The sequence below is a fragment of the Schistocerca americana genome, chromosome 7, assembly GCF_021461395.2.
Source record: "Schistocerca americana isolate TAMUIC-IGC-003095 chromosome 7, iqSchAmer2.1, whole genome shotgun sequence".
NCBI lineage: Eukaryota > Metazoa > Arthropoda > Insecta > Orthoptera > Acrididae > Schistocerca > Schistocerca americana.
In genome coordinates this window covers 590,995,016-591,012,409 of record NC_060125.1, presented here as the reverse complement: position 1 = coordinate 591,012,409, position 17,394 = coordinate 590,995,016, and positions in this window count along the sequence as shown.

The window sequence follows — 17,394 nt, the reverse complement described above, 5'->3', positions numbered from 1 at the left end:
ACAGTCTTCTTACACTTTCTCTACCTTTTGTTCTAGCTTACAACCTCAAGAAATAACACTTCTATTATATTCCTTTGTGAGTGAGAATTTGTTTTAATTAAGATCATTTTTAAGATCAGTAAACATGTGGTACACACTTCGAAACAATTGGTTCATACTTCAGAATAACTGCTCTGAGTCTTATTGCAATGCTAGTAAACATTCGGTGCAAAGTTTCCAAGACTGACTGCAACATAATGTTATTACGTACTCGCACTGCCTACTCTAAGTATCTAGACATCTGACACTGTTTGTGCATCAGTTTTCAATTACAGCTTAGCACTAAACTCAAATACAGACCCACACTTCCCTTCAAAAGTATCGATTATTATACAGAGTCCGCCAGTAAAATGAATACACCCTTTGTCAGGTTCTGTCGAGAGATCGATATTGTTGTTCGATTTGAGTCATGAGTGTGTTTAGTACGGTCTTTGGCTCAACAGATGTTAGTACTTTCATCTCGATGTTCAGAAAACACAATGGTTGGGGCATGCTTGACATTCGAGTAACGAAAATGTATTGTGAAGTGGTTTTTCAAGTTTGATAATGCCGTTGAAGTGCAACATCAATGGAGACGGGAGTTTGAAACAGAACTAACAACCTGCTTAACAATTAAACGTGTCACTGTCAAGTTTTAATTGCATAGGACGATTTGCGATATCCACAAAGGAAGGTCAGGAAGACAGCATACAGCTACAAGTCCTGCTTCGGCGGCTCTCGTGTTGGAAACGTTTGTTAATTTTTCACAAAAGTCTGCTACGCAATGTGCAAATGAAGTGGGGGTTAGCAGTACTAGTCCAGAATGAGATTTTCACTCTGCAGCGGAGTGTGCGCTCACATGAAACTTCCTGGCAGATTAAAATTATGTGCCGGACCGAGACTCGAACTCGGGACCTTTGCCTTTCATGGGCAAGTGCTCTACCAACTGAGCTACCCAAGCACGACTCACGCCCCCTCCTCACAGCTTCACTTCTACCAGTACCTCGTCTCCTACCTTCCAAACTTTACAGAAGCTCACCTGCGAACATTGCACTCCTGAAAGAAAGGATATTGCGGAGACATGGCTTAGCCAGAGCCTGGCAGAAGTGAAACTGTGAGGATGGGGCGTGAGTCGTGCTTGGGTAGCTCAGTTGGTAGAGCACTTGCCTGAGAAAGGCAAAGGTCCCGAGTTCGAGTCTTGGTGCGGCACACAGTTTTAATCTGCCAGGAAGTTTCACAGCAGTACCAATGTACGAAGAATTCTGAAATCTGCAAAGTGGAAAGTTTACATTCCACGATTACTGCACGCGATTAATGATGACGATCCTGATCGCCGAATGCAATATTGCGAAGGGCATCAGCAAATGGTGATTAATGAGGAACAATTTGTGACGAAGAAGAGTGGAGTGACAAGGCACAATTTAAACTTAGTGGAACCGTGAAACGGCATAACAGTTTGTACTGGGCACCGGAAAATCCGCATGTTTATGTGGATAAAACAGTCTATCTACCAGGGGTTCACGTGTGGTGTGGACTATCATCTAGAGGCTTAGCAGGACTCTTTTTCTTTTATGCTACTGTCACTGGAAAAGGGTACCTGGAAATGTTATGCACCTCAATTTTGCCAGGTATACGTGCGCTTTATGGAGCTGATGAAGTGGTCTTCTACCAACAGGTCGGTGCGCCACCACACTACCACCACCTAGCTGTACGAGCTTTCCTAGATGACAATTTTCCGGGGCATTGGATTGGACGAAGAGGGCCCATTGAGTTCCCTTCACGGTCACCAGATCTAACACCTATGGACTTGTGGGAAACTGTGAAAGATAACGTCTATTGACACAAGCAACGCATGCGAGAGGAACTTCGCCAGGGGATTACAGCGACACGTGCAGCGGTTTCCACTGACGTAGTTGCCGCGACCGCTCATCGTTCTGTTATTGCGTATAGCCGCCAGCGGTGAACATTTTGAACATTTAAAGTAACCATGTGCTAAACTAAAGGTTATACAACATGTGCGATCAATTATTATATGTAAAATAAAACATAAGTAATACTTCTCCTTTCTTACAGTGGGTATACATTTTTCTGGCGGACTCGATATTTTGGGATTTTCTGCAAAGCTCGATAGCAACTCGGTTTTGGAATCATCGTTATATCATAATTCGGCAGTTTTTTTTTTTGATCAGAGTAAACCATTTGATCAACAATTACATAAAAAGTCTTAGTTTTTACCTTAGACCTTATTCCGGGCGCGATTTTACATCATCCTTACCCGTATCTTCCACGCCGTACTCTGACAGCTTACATACGACTGCAGTGCTATGTACTCTGGCCAGAGAGTTTCGCTTTTGTTCTGAAGCTGCTAGACTTCTGCGATGCCGCTACTCTTCTCTAAAAATCTTGCGTACAAGTACATTAATACCGTGCTTCCAAAAATCAGGTCACTACACTGAAACTCCAAACAAACAAATGCCATTATTACTTTATTTTGCAGGGCGCATGTACTAAAATTATGACATTGCAGGATTTGTCTTTGTTCTTGATAGCAGAAGTATTTGTTCATTAACACGCGGATATATAAGAATTTCAAATTCTTAGCAGAAATATTGGCAACTGTCATCGGTTGATGGCTAAACGCTCGTCCGCTTATGATACTTCCATTTTACCGTTAAAAAATACTTTCTCAAATGCGACTGTGTTTCACGTACAGAATACGGTTTCAGACTCTTGCTACAATTCATAATAAAAAAACTAACATTCCAGTCATTCTGCATTTTCACTTTTCTTCCCCACTCGAGATACAACGTGAATTCTATTGTTGTTGCTTCCAACGTTACGAATTTCTAGAACATAAGAAAAAAACAGAGCTCATCTGAATAAAATTACTTCTATGGTACGTAGACTACAATAAATTGTTGTTCCTTCTCCATTATTAATGAAATCTAAAAAGGCGCTTAGATTAAATATTTATGAATAATTAAAATTTTCCCATACCAAGCGTTATGGTCTTCGAACTTTGACTTGAAGAGATGTAATCAGCTTGAAATTATCCTTTCCATTTGTCGTTGGATCTGATCAAATTTCGGGGAATTTTAGATTCGTGAGCAAAATCATTTCAACCTGGATAACGGTACATTGTGATTTTAGTGTGACCGAACGATCTTGCACAATGATTTATCAAAATAGGTGTAATCTCATGCATCTGTACGACCACTCCAATTTAAATAGATCGCAGTTTTTCCACATATCATCAAATTAATGACCACAGTTCCGTCGTCTACTTCTAAATTTGCAGCTACGTCTACATAACTACCCTGCAGTTCACAATTAGGTGTCTAGCAGAGGATTCATCGAATCACCTTCACACTATCTCTCTGCCGTTCCACTCTCGAACAGTGTCCGGGAAAAACGAACACTTAAAAACTTTCCAAGCGAGCTGATTTCTCTTACTTCATTACGGTGATCATTTCTCCCTATGTAGGCGAGCACCAACTTAGCTGGGGACTGAAATTTCATGAGAAGATCATGCCGTAACGAAAAACGCCTTTGTTTTAATGATTTCCAGGTCAACTCGCCTGTTATATCCATGACACTGTCTCTCCTGTTAGTTATGTGATCTACCCATCTAATCTTCAGCATTCTTCTGTAGCACCACATTTCGAAAGCTTCTATTCTCTTCTTGTCTAAACTATTTATCGTCCACGTTTCACTTCAATACATGGCTGCACTCCATACAAATACTTTCAGAAATGACTTCCTGACACTTAAATCTATACTCGATGTTAATAAATTTTTCTTCTTCAGAAACGCTTTCCTTGCCATTGCCAGTCTACATTTTGTATCCTCTCTACTCCGACCATCATCAGTTATTTTTCTCCCCAAATAGCAAAACCCCTTTACTACTTTAAGTGTCTCATTTCCTAATCTAATTCCCTCAGCATCACCCGACTTAATTCGAGGTATTGAATAGAATTGGGGAGAAGAGGAGTTTGTGGCACAACTTAACTCGAAGAAGGGATCGGTTGGTAGGACATGTTCTGAGGCATCAAGAGATCACAAATTTAGCACTGGAGGGCAGCGTGGAGGGTAAAAATCGTAGAGGGAGACCAAGAGATGAAAACACTAATCAGATTCAGAAGGATGTAGACTGCAGCACGTACTGGGAAACGAAGCAGCTTGCACAGGATATAGTAGCATGGAGAGCTGCATCAAACCAGTCTCAGGAGTGAAGAACACAACAACAACAATATTTGATTCTCGATGGATTTTACAAAGCACGAATGTATTCTCATTTCTGAAAGAGTTTTGATTATTATCTACGGCTTTGATTGCGCCAAAAGAGGAAAATCCCAGTCTGTTTTGTTTGAGTGGCATTATCTGTTGTGTCAGCACATATGCGGCACAAAGCCGGGGAACGAATTAGGGCGGCTAACAGATGGCACAGGTGCTTCGTCATCGTTCTCTCCACCTGCACGACTTGCAGTAATGGACGCGGTGTACAACTAGAGTACCGTCTGCAAAACCTACTTTTCGATTGCGCAAGAACATGTAACATAGTTTGGAATAAGCTAGTATCTTGTCAGTTCGACATAATATAGAGGTGCAGAGGAATTTTAACACCCTCGAAACAAATATTACATATACCGAATTCATTTGTTTGAGTTGTTTCTAAAATAATGTTACTTTGCACTTGTAACATTAAACCTGTGGAAGTGTTTCGATGCACTACTACGTCTGAATTGCTGTGCTGTTCGGCTGATGTTTCGTAATGTCCGCTAAAGCTTCCTAACCGTTTATCGCAAATTCGTGGTTGGATCCTTTGTAAACGGCCGACCTCCTTTCCTACTCTCCACCAATATGCGCACCAAAGTGCTCTGTCACCTAACGAACTCGCCGTCTACCGGACGTTAAAATATAATCACGTTTCTTCTTTAAGTCATGTTCCGATTGCAGATGTTCATCGGGAAATGAGAACGGGTACTCGCTTAGCGAGATCTTGACTACCCGACACCAACACGCTACATGTATCAACAGCTGGACCTAGTGTCAAAGGCACAAGGAGAGTTCTGCCGCCTCCTACCCACAATAGGGCAAGAGAAACCAAACTACATCTACATTATTACTCTGCAGTTCACTGTTGAGTTCCTGTCAGAGGGTTCACCGAACCACATTTAAGCTATTTTTCTACCGTTCCACTTTTGAACGGCGTGCGGGAAAAACGAACATTTAAACCTTTCCGTATGAGCTCTGATTTTTCTTACTTTATTGTGATAATCATTTCTGCCTATTTAGATGGGTACCAACAAAACATTTTGAAGCTCTGAGGAGAGAGTTGTAAACTGAAATTTCGTGGGAGGATCCTGCCACAACGAAAAACGCCTTTGTTTTAACGATTGCTATTTCGATTCGCGTATCATACCCGTGGCACTCTCTCCCCTGTTTCGCGACAGTACGAAACGAGCTGCCATTCTTTGAACTTTTTCGATGTGCTCCGTCCCTGCTACCCGATGCGGATCCCACGCTGCTCGGCAATACTCCAGAAGACAAGCGTAGTGTTGAGCGGTCTCTTTAGTAGACCTGTTGCATTTCGTAAGTGTTCTGCCAATAATTTGCAGTCTTTGGTTTGCTTTCCCCACAACGTTATCTACGTGATCGTTTCAATTTAAGTTATTTGTAACTGTACTCGCTAAGTATTTAGTTCAATTTACAGCCTTTAGATTTGTGTGATTTATCGTGTAACCGGAATTTAACAGATTTCTTTAGCACTCACGTGGATGATTTCACGTTATCATTATTTAGAGTCAGTAGCCAGTTTCCGCGCTAGCATACATCTTGTTTAAATCATTTTGCAATTCGTTTTGACCATTTGATGGGTTGACAAGACTGCAAATGACAGCATCATCTGCAAACAATCTAAGAGGGCTGCTCAGACTGTCTCCTAAATAGTGTATGTAGATCAGGAACAGCAGACGGCCTATAACACTTCTTTGGAAAACGACAGGTATCACTTCTGTTTTACTGGATGATTTTTCATCATATACCACGAATTGTAACCTTTCTGACTGCAAATCACAAATCCTGTCGCGTAACTGAGACGATACTCCATAGGCATGCGGTCTGACAAGAAGTCTTTTCTGAGAAACGGTGTTAAAAGCCCTCTGGAAATCTAAAAATACGAAGTCAATTTGACACCCCATGTCGATAGCACTCATTACATCGTGAGAATAAAGAGCTAGTTGTGTTTCACGTGAACGATGTTTACTGAATCCGTGTCCATGGTTGATACTATAGCAATGTGTAGTAGCCTAATAACCTGTTATCAGTGTTATTCTACGTGTAACTAATGTTCATAGTGCGTTTTAGCGGCAGAACGCATGTCTTGTACCTTAATTCATATACAGGTTTAGAGTGCAGTATTACGGTAATTCGCCTCCATCTCTTCTGTGGCATCCGCCGAGAGGTCGGATATAGACTTGTCTTCTGTGGGCTCGTGTCTATTTATAGTTTATGTTTTGGGTATTACCAGGATAATACGCCAAATACATGTGCTAAACCCTCAGTAGCAAACGTATTGCAACCCTGGGCAAGCCACTGTGGGGGCTGTCGTATGAATTCCATATTATCATACATACACTGGTTAAATGCTCAGCATTCTGGAAAAGTAAGGACATTGTAGAAAATACCGTTCTTGTGCAACACAACTAGTTCTTTATTCTCATGAAGAAATGGGTGCTATCGACAGGGGATCTCAAATTGATAGCATATTTTTAGATAGGTTTTTGAGACCGTGCCTCAGAAGAGAATTCTAATCCAATTGCGTACCTATGGAGTACCGTCTCAGTTGTGCGAGTGGCTTCGTGATTTTCTGTGAGAAAGGTCATGTTTCGCAGTAATCGGGGGAAAGTGATACAGTAAAACATAAGCAATATCTGGCATTCCCCAAGATAGTGTTATAGGTCCTTTGTTGTTCCTAATCTACATAAACGATTTAACAGACAATGTGAGTAGCGCTCTTAGATTGTGTGCACATGAAGTACTCATTTACCGTCCAGTAAAGTCATCAGAAGATCAAAACCAATTGCAAAGTGCTTTAGAGAAGGAATTTGTATGGTGTGAAAAGTGGCAATTGACCCTAAATAATGAAAAGTGTGAGGTCACCCTCACGAGTACCTGCTAAAAGTAATTCGTCACTTTTCGGTTGCACGATAAATGACACAAATCTGAAGGCCGTGAATTCAAGTAAATACTTAGGGGGTACAATTACGAACAACTTAAACTGGAACGATCACATAGACAATGTTGTGGGGAAGGCGAACCAAAGACTGTGATTTACTGATACATCATTTAGAAGGTGCAATAGAAGCCTACATCTCACTTGTCCGTTCTGTGCTAGAGTACTGCTGTGCGGTGTGGACATGGAAAAAATTCGAAGGGCAGCTCGTTTTTTACTGTCGCGAAATAGGGGAGAGTGTGTTATGGGTAAGATACACGAACCAGTGGTGGCAATCATTAAAACGAAGGCATTATTTGTTCCGGCGAGATTTCTTTCACGAAATTTAAATTACCAACTTTCTGCTCCGAATGCAAAAACATCTTGTTGACGCCCACCTACATAAGGAGATTATCGCAATGAAACAAGAGGAATCAGAGCTCTCACGGCACGATTTTCGTTTTCTTTTTGCCCACGCGCTGTTCGAGAATGGAACGGCAGAGAAATAGTGTGAAAGTGGTTCGATGTACCCTCTGCCAGGTGCTTAGTTGCCAGTTGCATGGTAGTCACGTGAATATAGACGTAGATTACTATCAGAACCATTTCCGATGAAATTAAGTCCACATCGACTCACTGGTTTTAATCTGTAGATCAACTTACTAGGAGCTGCGAGAAAGCCTCGTTTCTTCTCGTTCGCCTACGGTAGCCGTTAAAAACTGGTTTTAGAATTGAAAACCCCGTCAAATACTAAATCCGTTATAATAATAAATGAAAAGCACCAGTTTGCTTTCGTTCTACAATATTACTTTTATTGCTAACCGGTTCTCGGCTTACAAGGCCATCTTCAGAAATTTACTTGTAAGCCGAAAACCGGTTAGCAATAAAAGTAATATTGTAGAACAAAAGCAAACTGGTGCTTTTCATTTATTATTATAATGTTGTTATACCAAGAACCGACGGAAGATTCTGTTAATATGACTATATCCGTTCTATAATCGTGTTCTTAGTGGCAAAGAATCTCAAAGCTAAAGATACCAATTGCGAAATTTGTACTGTATACTTACGGAATCTCGTCGTCATCGTCTTCCTTACAAAGCACAGCCTACTGCCTTTACCCAACTGTTTTTCTATTCCGCTTGTAGTTCAGGATCTAGGTGAATCCTACGACTTGTCATTCTCATGAGGTCTCCAATTTTCATGATACTTTTGAATCTTTTTAGTGCTGAAAATATATAATTCTGTTCAGATATCTTCATTTATACATAACCATGTCTCTTCACGTGCAGCCCTTCGTCCTCCCGAGGCGGAATTCTATTGTATTTTTTCTTAATTTTTTGGTAACGCCGTTTTCGCTTCCATAGGGTAAGACAGGAGCCGCCATCACTTCATAAATTTCTTGGTGATCTCTTATTGTAGTTTATGGCTCATTACTCTGCTGACTGTACCACTGGGAACTTGAAATCTGTCATTTTCAATATTGGAGTCAAAATCAAAATGTAAATTGCAACCCAAGTAAGAGAGTCGAGATACTTGTTCTGAAACTGAATTATCTAAAACAGTTTTTGATCTGACTGTATATTTCCCTTGGATTGCCAATACTTTCGTTTTATTACCATAAATTTTAAATTGCTTGCATATTTCTTTCAGCTGGTATACTGATCATTGTACGTCTTTCTCATTCTTGTGAATGATAACGATAACCTCAGCAAACAGAAGAACATTTGTGATCTTAATTCCCTTGTTTGTATTACATTTTCATTTACAAAGAGTGAAGTCACTGTAAATATCAGAATGAATAGCAGATGTCACGTCCTTTCTTACACCTTCGTTAATACCTATTTCTTCTAATACATACCTACCTATGTTTGTTACAAAGCGTGTATTTTTAAAGACTTTTCACTACCTCTGTTAGGTGATAAAGGTTATCCACATTCAGGGGCAATCTTCCTTTGGCTATCATGACTGACGTGGTCGAAAGTCTGCTCAAGTCCAAAATGGCCATATGTGTTTCTGGATTAACATCACTGTGTTTTTCTAAAATCTTCTTCATTACAAACACATTGTCCATGAGTGTATGATATGATATAAATCAATTTCGTTTCCCAGAAATAACAGCTTCTGTAATATTTTTCTTGTGGTCATTAACTATCGTTGAGTATAGCTAGTAGCCAGAGTTGAGAAGAATGACGCCACGATAGTTTCAGTAGATATGTTGTGCATCATTGTTGTCCTTCGTGTAGGAGTGAAAACACGAATGTTCACGGCGCTGACAGAAGTTTAAGGTGGGCCGTGCTATTTGCCATGACGATTTTCTGGAAGTTTTGGCCCTAAATGTGAATGAAGTTACGAATTTGATAAATGTATTCAGTCTCTGTAATATCGATAAAATCATATTCATTTTAAAACTGTGTTTGACACCGGCGATGTCGGTCAGAGAAGTTAACTTTGCATTGTCAGAGTACGTCGGATAACAGCAGTAGCAGAGTGTGTTGAACAGTCTGGCAAAGTATTTGATTTGAAAAGGATGGAAGCTGGTCTGCTGTGTTGTGGAGGCAGCATTATTCAAAAAGGATTTTGTATTAATATGTTTTAAGGAAAGATAGAGAGAAAATGAAATTATATTGAATGAAGTTTTAAGGTAATTTAGTTTTTTTATATTTGTAACTGTGTAGCTTCTTGTTGCTAGAACATTGCGTATGGTTGAAGTTTGCTGTAGAAATTTTGTAATGGAGCATATGGTCCTGTCTTATAGTTGAAACAAGTGTCAGGGGAGGCAATAGTATACAGGGGAGTTATTAAGAAATATTTTGCTAACTTGTCTAGACGTGAGGACCTTACGAAAAAGTGTATTGTTGTTGTAGCTTAATGAAGCACAGTTAAACTTGTAGCCTTTCTTCTCATTTAACAGTAGTTAAGATTAGTTTCCCATTTTCATTTACTTGCTCAATCGCATTGCACATCGCGAACTGTGCACTGACAAGCGGTTATGAAAAATGGTAATATACTATCTTGCACTGCACATAGCAAGTACGATTAATGAAATTTGATTTTTAACAGTCACATCATTATTCCTGGTAGCAACAAGTTGCGGAGCAGATGAGCGTTCAGTGCGCACAGGTAGGCCAGTAAATTTAAGTACCACCAAAGTTCATGTTCCAATGTAAGGCACGGTGTTTGGCAGAGTGTATTTGTGAAAATAATATCAGTATCACTTCAGAAGTTTTGTACCAGTAAAAGATCTTGTGAATTTTCATCCAGTTTTATCAGGAAGTCAGATGCGTTAATTCTTATGTTAATTTGCTGTTTAATTACAATAACAGTTCCAGTACAGTGATTTTTTATAAGACTAACGATAAAGATTAGTAATATTCAGGGCCAACGTTTTTAACTGAGTAAATTTGTTTTGCACTGAGATGGTGTATGTAAATTTCATTGAAAACGGATTGCCCTCTCACAGACCAATTGTTTGATGTATGGGCTAGTGTGTATCTTGCATCGTGTAGCGTGAGATCCTCAAATTTCCCTTTAAAAATAAATTTTCACATAGTTACGAACTTCACATTGACAAACACGAGGTTCAAAAAATAAGTTGCTTCCAAAAGTGATCGTCCGTTTTCCGTGACCAACGAAATGATGAGGAAAACTATCCAAACAATTCGTGGTAACCGTCTTTTCAGGATGTATCATTTGTTGGACAACTATTTGCATGTTTCTCGAATTGTAAGTAGTTTGTTGCCAATAGTTCTGTGCTCGTTGGGTTAACAGTCATGTGGTAGAATTATATTCAGAGGGAGTTAAGTAACTCATGAAGAGATATGATAAATGCTTAATTCTGACTGGTGATTATGTAGAGAAGTAATGCAAACATCTATTGTAAATCCCCACTAATTCCTTCCCTTCCCGACAAAAAAATAAATAAATAAAAAATTGAAACGTATGTGAATTCCTAAGGGACCAAACTGCTGAGGTCATCGGTCCCTAGACTTACACATTGCTTAAACTATCTTACACCACACACACCCATGCGGGAGGACCCGAACGTCCGCGGTAGGGGCCGCGCAATCCGTGACATGGCGCATCAAACCGCGCGGCCACTCCGCGCTGCTTCCCTTCCCCTCCTATTCACCTGTAGGCCGGAAAGGTTCCGGATGGTAAAACCATGAAAACATTGGTATAGGTTTAAATGTTGATGTGTCACTTAATAATCGTTCTTCTGTTTACACTCTTGAAATAGCTAACTAATTCGTATGAGCATGAAGATTTATTACGTAACTGTCTACAGATGTGCCTTCTGAGCGGAGGTTTAATTCACACTCAATCTTTTTCCAAACATGTTTAAACATCCGATGACTCGTGATTTCATCTACTCCGAGGCTCCCTTTTAATCCAAGCGCCGTGCCCCGCTCAACAAGTGTCTCAAACAAACAACAATGCAACACAAAACAAATGTTTGACCATATAAAAATGTCCTTTGCATTAAAATGACTCTTTCATGTATTTTTTAAACATCATTAACACTATTATAATATTCGCTGTAGAAACGTTTTTTTTTCATTTATATACGGCAACGAGGGTTCTAACTAACAAAAAAATTGTTTTTTTTTTTTAATTTTACTATTCACGCTTAAATATTGTACGTGGTGGGAGATTATGATTACTTTTATATAGCTATAACAATGAAATCCTACACGAAGCTGAAATGCAGTCGTACTGCACCTTTTGTTCATAAATGGTTATCAAGAATACTTTCTTTCGTATGAAATGTTAATGACATAAAACACTGTAATATTCCATAATTTACTACGTAAAAAGTCTTAAACTTAAGAAAAGAGGGGCCACAGGCTACAGAAACTTCATACGTCTAATGATTACGCGACTAATCCAGAATTACATTTCGCAAAAAATTCTGTATCTTCACAGGCCGACAACGATTAACATACGTATCTGTGTTGCATACAGGGACACAACAATTTAGAAACCAGCTCAGTTTGCTTTCTCAAGCTTACATAATGAGTTACGCTAAATTCTATCTCTTTGATCGCTTAAAAAGGTATTAAAATGCGGTAGTGTATTCATCAAGTTTGTTAAATGTTTGAATTTGCTTTGCAAACTTCAACGCATTTAATCCAGTCGCACATTTTTGTGATATCATTACATATCTTCTGAACTCTGGCTACTAGCTATACTCAACGATAGTTAATGACCACAAGACAAATATTACAGACTAAAAATACACGCTTTGTAACAAACATAGGTAGGAATTTATTAGAAGAAATAGTTATTAACGAAGGTGAAAGAAAAGGACGTGGCAATCTGGTATTCAGTCTGTTATTTACAGTGACTTCACTCTTTGTAAATGAAAATGTAATATAAACAAAGGAATTAAGATTACAAATGTTCTTCTGTTTGCTGATGATATCGTTATCATTCAGAAGAATGAGAAAGACGCATAATGTTACATTTCAACTTAACTACTACGTCCACGGTTTGTTAGATTCATTATTACAGCTGCAGATAACTATTTTAGAAAACATTTATGTGATCCCGACTTTCTACAATTCGGACTAGGACTGGCCCCAACTATACAAGTTTCGCTGTAGTTTTAAGACTTTTCTACTATTTAGTAGATACAATTTCAATATTTCATTTATATCTGTAGCCACTTTCTGGGTTACTCTCGTATTATGTAAACACCAAGCATGGTCTGGAGCACGCCAGAAGTCACTGAGGTACGAATTACCAAGCAAAACTTGGTTTAATCTGAATAGAGTTGAAATTCCAGACGTATTTCCCCAAACAAATGGGAAAAGTTCGCACCCGCTGGACATGGCTTCGGCTGTGGACAGATCAGAAGACACGTTGTGAACACGTGGCTCACGCTTCGCCTTGAGCTTTCAGTATATCATTATAATGCGGGTTCGAGTCAGCACGGATGACAGAAAAACTAGAACTGTCCAAATCACGGAAGTTTTTACCGGAATCTACTGTTTGCTGTATTAACAAAGCATTTGAAGGCACGCCGTATTACTTACATCCTTATTCACCGGAAAGTGGCAACATGCTTGCAGAATTACACTTGAGACACACCGTAGTTCCTACCACATGCTGCCAGTTCTCTTGCAGGAAATAGTCGTCCAGTTCGTTCTATTTCTGTCTTTCAGTCAGTTTTTCTTGACGACGGTTTTCGTTTTCCGGAGAGTCTGAACACCGGTACGTTGAAACGGATTCTGTCCCGCATACTGCAAAAGCAGATGGTCGTATTTTAGTTCGTCTATCGCCTCGTTTTCGCTCGCTTCCTCTATCAAAAAACACTTGTCACTATTGCGTTGTCACTTGGTTGCTCAGATTCCGGTTCATTGGCATCTCTATTTAACCAGCAGCGGATGTTCCGTCATCTTAGCAACCAGAAATTTGTACTCTAAACGAATATATTCTTCCTAATCATAACAAAATACCTTAAGGCTAGTTCTATATTTGTTCAAAAATCGCGGATGATTCTCAAGCCCGATTATCCACAGCCAGATAATCGGGAGCTTGTCTTGCAACACACTTTCTCAGTGTAAAATACGACACCATGCTGACCCTTTGCGTGATTGTTTCTTACACTGATCTTAGACTACATTCAGTTTTTATTTATTTATTTATTTATTTATTGTTTACACACACGTCTATTTGTAGTTAACTGTGTTCAATCACGTACAGTGAGGTGACAAAAGTCATGGGATAGCGAGCTGTACATATATACAGGATGAGTCACCTAACGTTACCGCTGGATATATTTCGTAAACCACATCAAATACTGACGAACCGATTCCACAGACCGAACGTGAGGAGAGGGGCTAGTGTAATTGTTTAATACAAACCATACAAAAATGCACGGAAGTATGATTTTTAACACAAACCTACGTTTTTTTAAATGGAACCCCGTTAGTTTTGTTAGCACATCTGAACATATAAACAAATACGTAATCAGTGCCGTTTGTTGCATTGTAAAATGTTAATTACATCCGGAGATATTGTAACCTAAAGTTGACGCTTGAGTACCACTCCTCCGCTGTTCGATCGTGTGTATCAGAGAGCACTGCAACATACATCGCGTTTCTACAGAATGATCTGCCAACGTTGCTCGAAAATGTCCCACTGGAAACGCGTCGACGTATGTGGTATCAGCATGATGGTGCACCTGCACATTCCGTAATTAACACTAGGCTGACCCTTGACAGGATGTTCGACGGGCGTTTCATAGGACGTGGAGGACGCATAAATTGGCCAGCCCATTCTCCTGATCTTACACCTCTGGACTTCTTTCTGTGGGGTACGTTGAAGGAGAGTGTGTACCGTGATGTGCCTACAACCCCAGAGGATATGAAACAACGTATTGTCGCAGCCTGCGGCGACATTACACCAGATGTACCGCGGCGTGTACGACATTCATGACGCCAGAGATTGCAATTGTATGCAGCAAATGATGGCCACCACATTGAACATCTATTGGCCTGACATGTCGGGACACACTCTATTCCACTCCGTAATTGAACACGGAAACCACGTGTGTATGTGTACCTCACCCATCATGGTAATGTACATGTGCGTCAGTGAAAAAGACCAATAAAAAGGTGTTAGCATGTGGACGTAATGTGCTGTTCTAGTCTCTTCTGTACCTAAGGTCCATCACTGTTCCCTTTGGATCCCTACGTAATTCGGCGCTCTCCGATACACACGATCGAACAGCGGAGGAGTGGTACTCAAGCGTCAACTTTAGGTTACAATATCTCCGGATGTAATTAACATTTTACAATGCAACAAACGGCACTGATTACGTATTTGTTTATATGTTCAGATGTGCTAACAAAACTAACGGGGTTCCATTTAAAAAAACGTAGGTTTGTGTAAAAAAACGTACTTCCGTGCATTTTTGTATGGTTTGTATTAAACAATTACACTAGCCCCTCTCCTCACATTCGGTCTGTGGAATCGGTTCGTCAATATTTGATGTGGTTTACGAAATTATCCAGCGGTAACCTTAGGTGACTCACCCTGTATATGTTCATATCCGTGTGAATCCCATAGGGGGATAGGACGACATATACAGACGGCGGTAGTATCGTGTACACAAGGTATAAAAGGGCAGTGCAATGATGGAGCTGTCATTTATACTCAGATGGTTCATGTGGAAAGGATTCCGGCTTGATTATGACCACGCGATGGGAATTAAAAGGCTTTGAAACCGAAATCGTAGTTAGAGCTAGGCACATGGGGCATCGTTAGGGAATTCAGTATTCCTAGATCCACAGTGTCAAGAATGTGGCGATATGACCAAATTTCAGTTATCACCCGTCAGCACAGACAACGCAGTGGCCTTCACGTAACGACCGAGAGCAGCTGCATTCGTGTGGAGCTTTCAGTGCTAACAGATAACCAGCACTACGTGAAATAACCACAGACATCAATGTGGCAAGTACGACAAACATGTCTGTTAGGACAGTGAGGCGAAATTTGGCGTTAATAGGCCATGGCAGCAGACAACCGACGCTTGTGCCTTTGCTAACAGCACGACAATGTTTCCAATGGCTCTGAGCACTGTGGGACTTAACTTCTGAGGTCATCAATCCCCTAGAACTACTTAAACCTAACTAACCTAAGGACATCACACACATCCATGCCCGAGGCAGGATTCGAACCTGCGACCGTAGCACGACAATGCCTGCAGCACCTCTCCTGGGCTCGTGACCATATCGGCAAGACGGCTGGAGAAGCGTCACCTGGTCGTACGAGTCCGGATTTCAGTTGGTGAGAGCTGCTGGTAGGATTCAAGTGTCGCGCAGAGTGCATGAAGCCCTGAACCCAAGTCGTCAACAAGGTATGTGCAAGTTGGTGGTGGTTCCATAATGGTGTGGGCTGTGTTTACATTGAACTGAAACGGACATTGACTTGGAATGGTTACGTTCGCCTACCTAGAGACCATTTTCAGCCATTCATGAAGTTTGTGTTCCCAAACAACGATGGAATTTTTATGGACGACAATGCGCCATGCCACCGGGCCACAGTTGTTCGCGATTGGTCTGACGAATATTCTGGACAATTCAATCGAATGATTTGGCGACCCAGATCGCCCGACATGAATCGCATCGAACATTAATGGGATATAAGCAAGAGCTCGGTTCGTGCACAAAATCCTGCACCGGCAACACCTTCAGCATTCTGGACGGCTATAGAGGCGGCATGGCGCAGTATTTCTGCAGGGGACTTCCAACGGCTTATTGAGTCCGTGCCACGATGAGTTGCCGGCCGGCAATAGGAGGTCCGACACCGTATTGAAAGGTATCCTGTGACTTTTGTCACCTCAGAGCAAATCGCGCTGACTTAAATTATTGACTGTGAATAAAAGTATATTTCTGTTCGTCTCATTGCGTATTTCTTTCATTTACCTTCCGTACTGTACTGTAGCAACACTTTGTGAAGAGTTGCCCCAGAATTTGGCGAGAGTACGAGGTGCATTCAAGTTCTAAGGCCTCCGATTTTTTTTCTCCGGACTGGAAAGAGATAGAAACATGCGCAAATGAGGCCGCGTTCATTGTCAATATGTCCCAGAGATGGCAGCACCGTATGGCAGATGGAATTTTACCGCCAGTGGCGAGAATGAGAACTGTTTTAAATACTTAAAATGGCGGCGTTTTCCTTACTTGAACAGCGTGCAATCATTCGTTTTCTGAATTTGCGTGGTGTGAAACCAATTGAAATTCATCGACAGTTGAAGGAGACATGTGGTGATGGAGTTATGGATGTGTCGAAAGTGCGTTCGTGAGTGCGACAGTTTAATGAAGGCAGAACATCGTGTGACAACAAACTGAAACAACCTCGGGCTTGCACAAGCCGGTCTGATGACATGATCGCGAAAGTGGACAGAATTGTTTTGGGGGATCGCCGAATGACTGTTGATCAGATCGCCTCCAGAGTTGGCATTTCTGTGGGTTATGTACACACAATCCTGCATGACGACCTGAAAATGCGAAAAGTGTCATCCAGGTGGGTGCCATGAATGCTGACGGACGACCACACGGCTGCCCGTGTGGCATGTTGCCAAGCAATGTTGACGCGCAACGACAGCACGAATGGGACTTTCTTTTTGTCGGTAGTGACAATGGATGAGACGTGGATGCCAT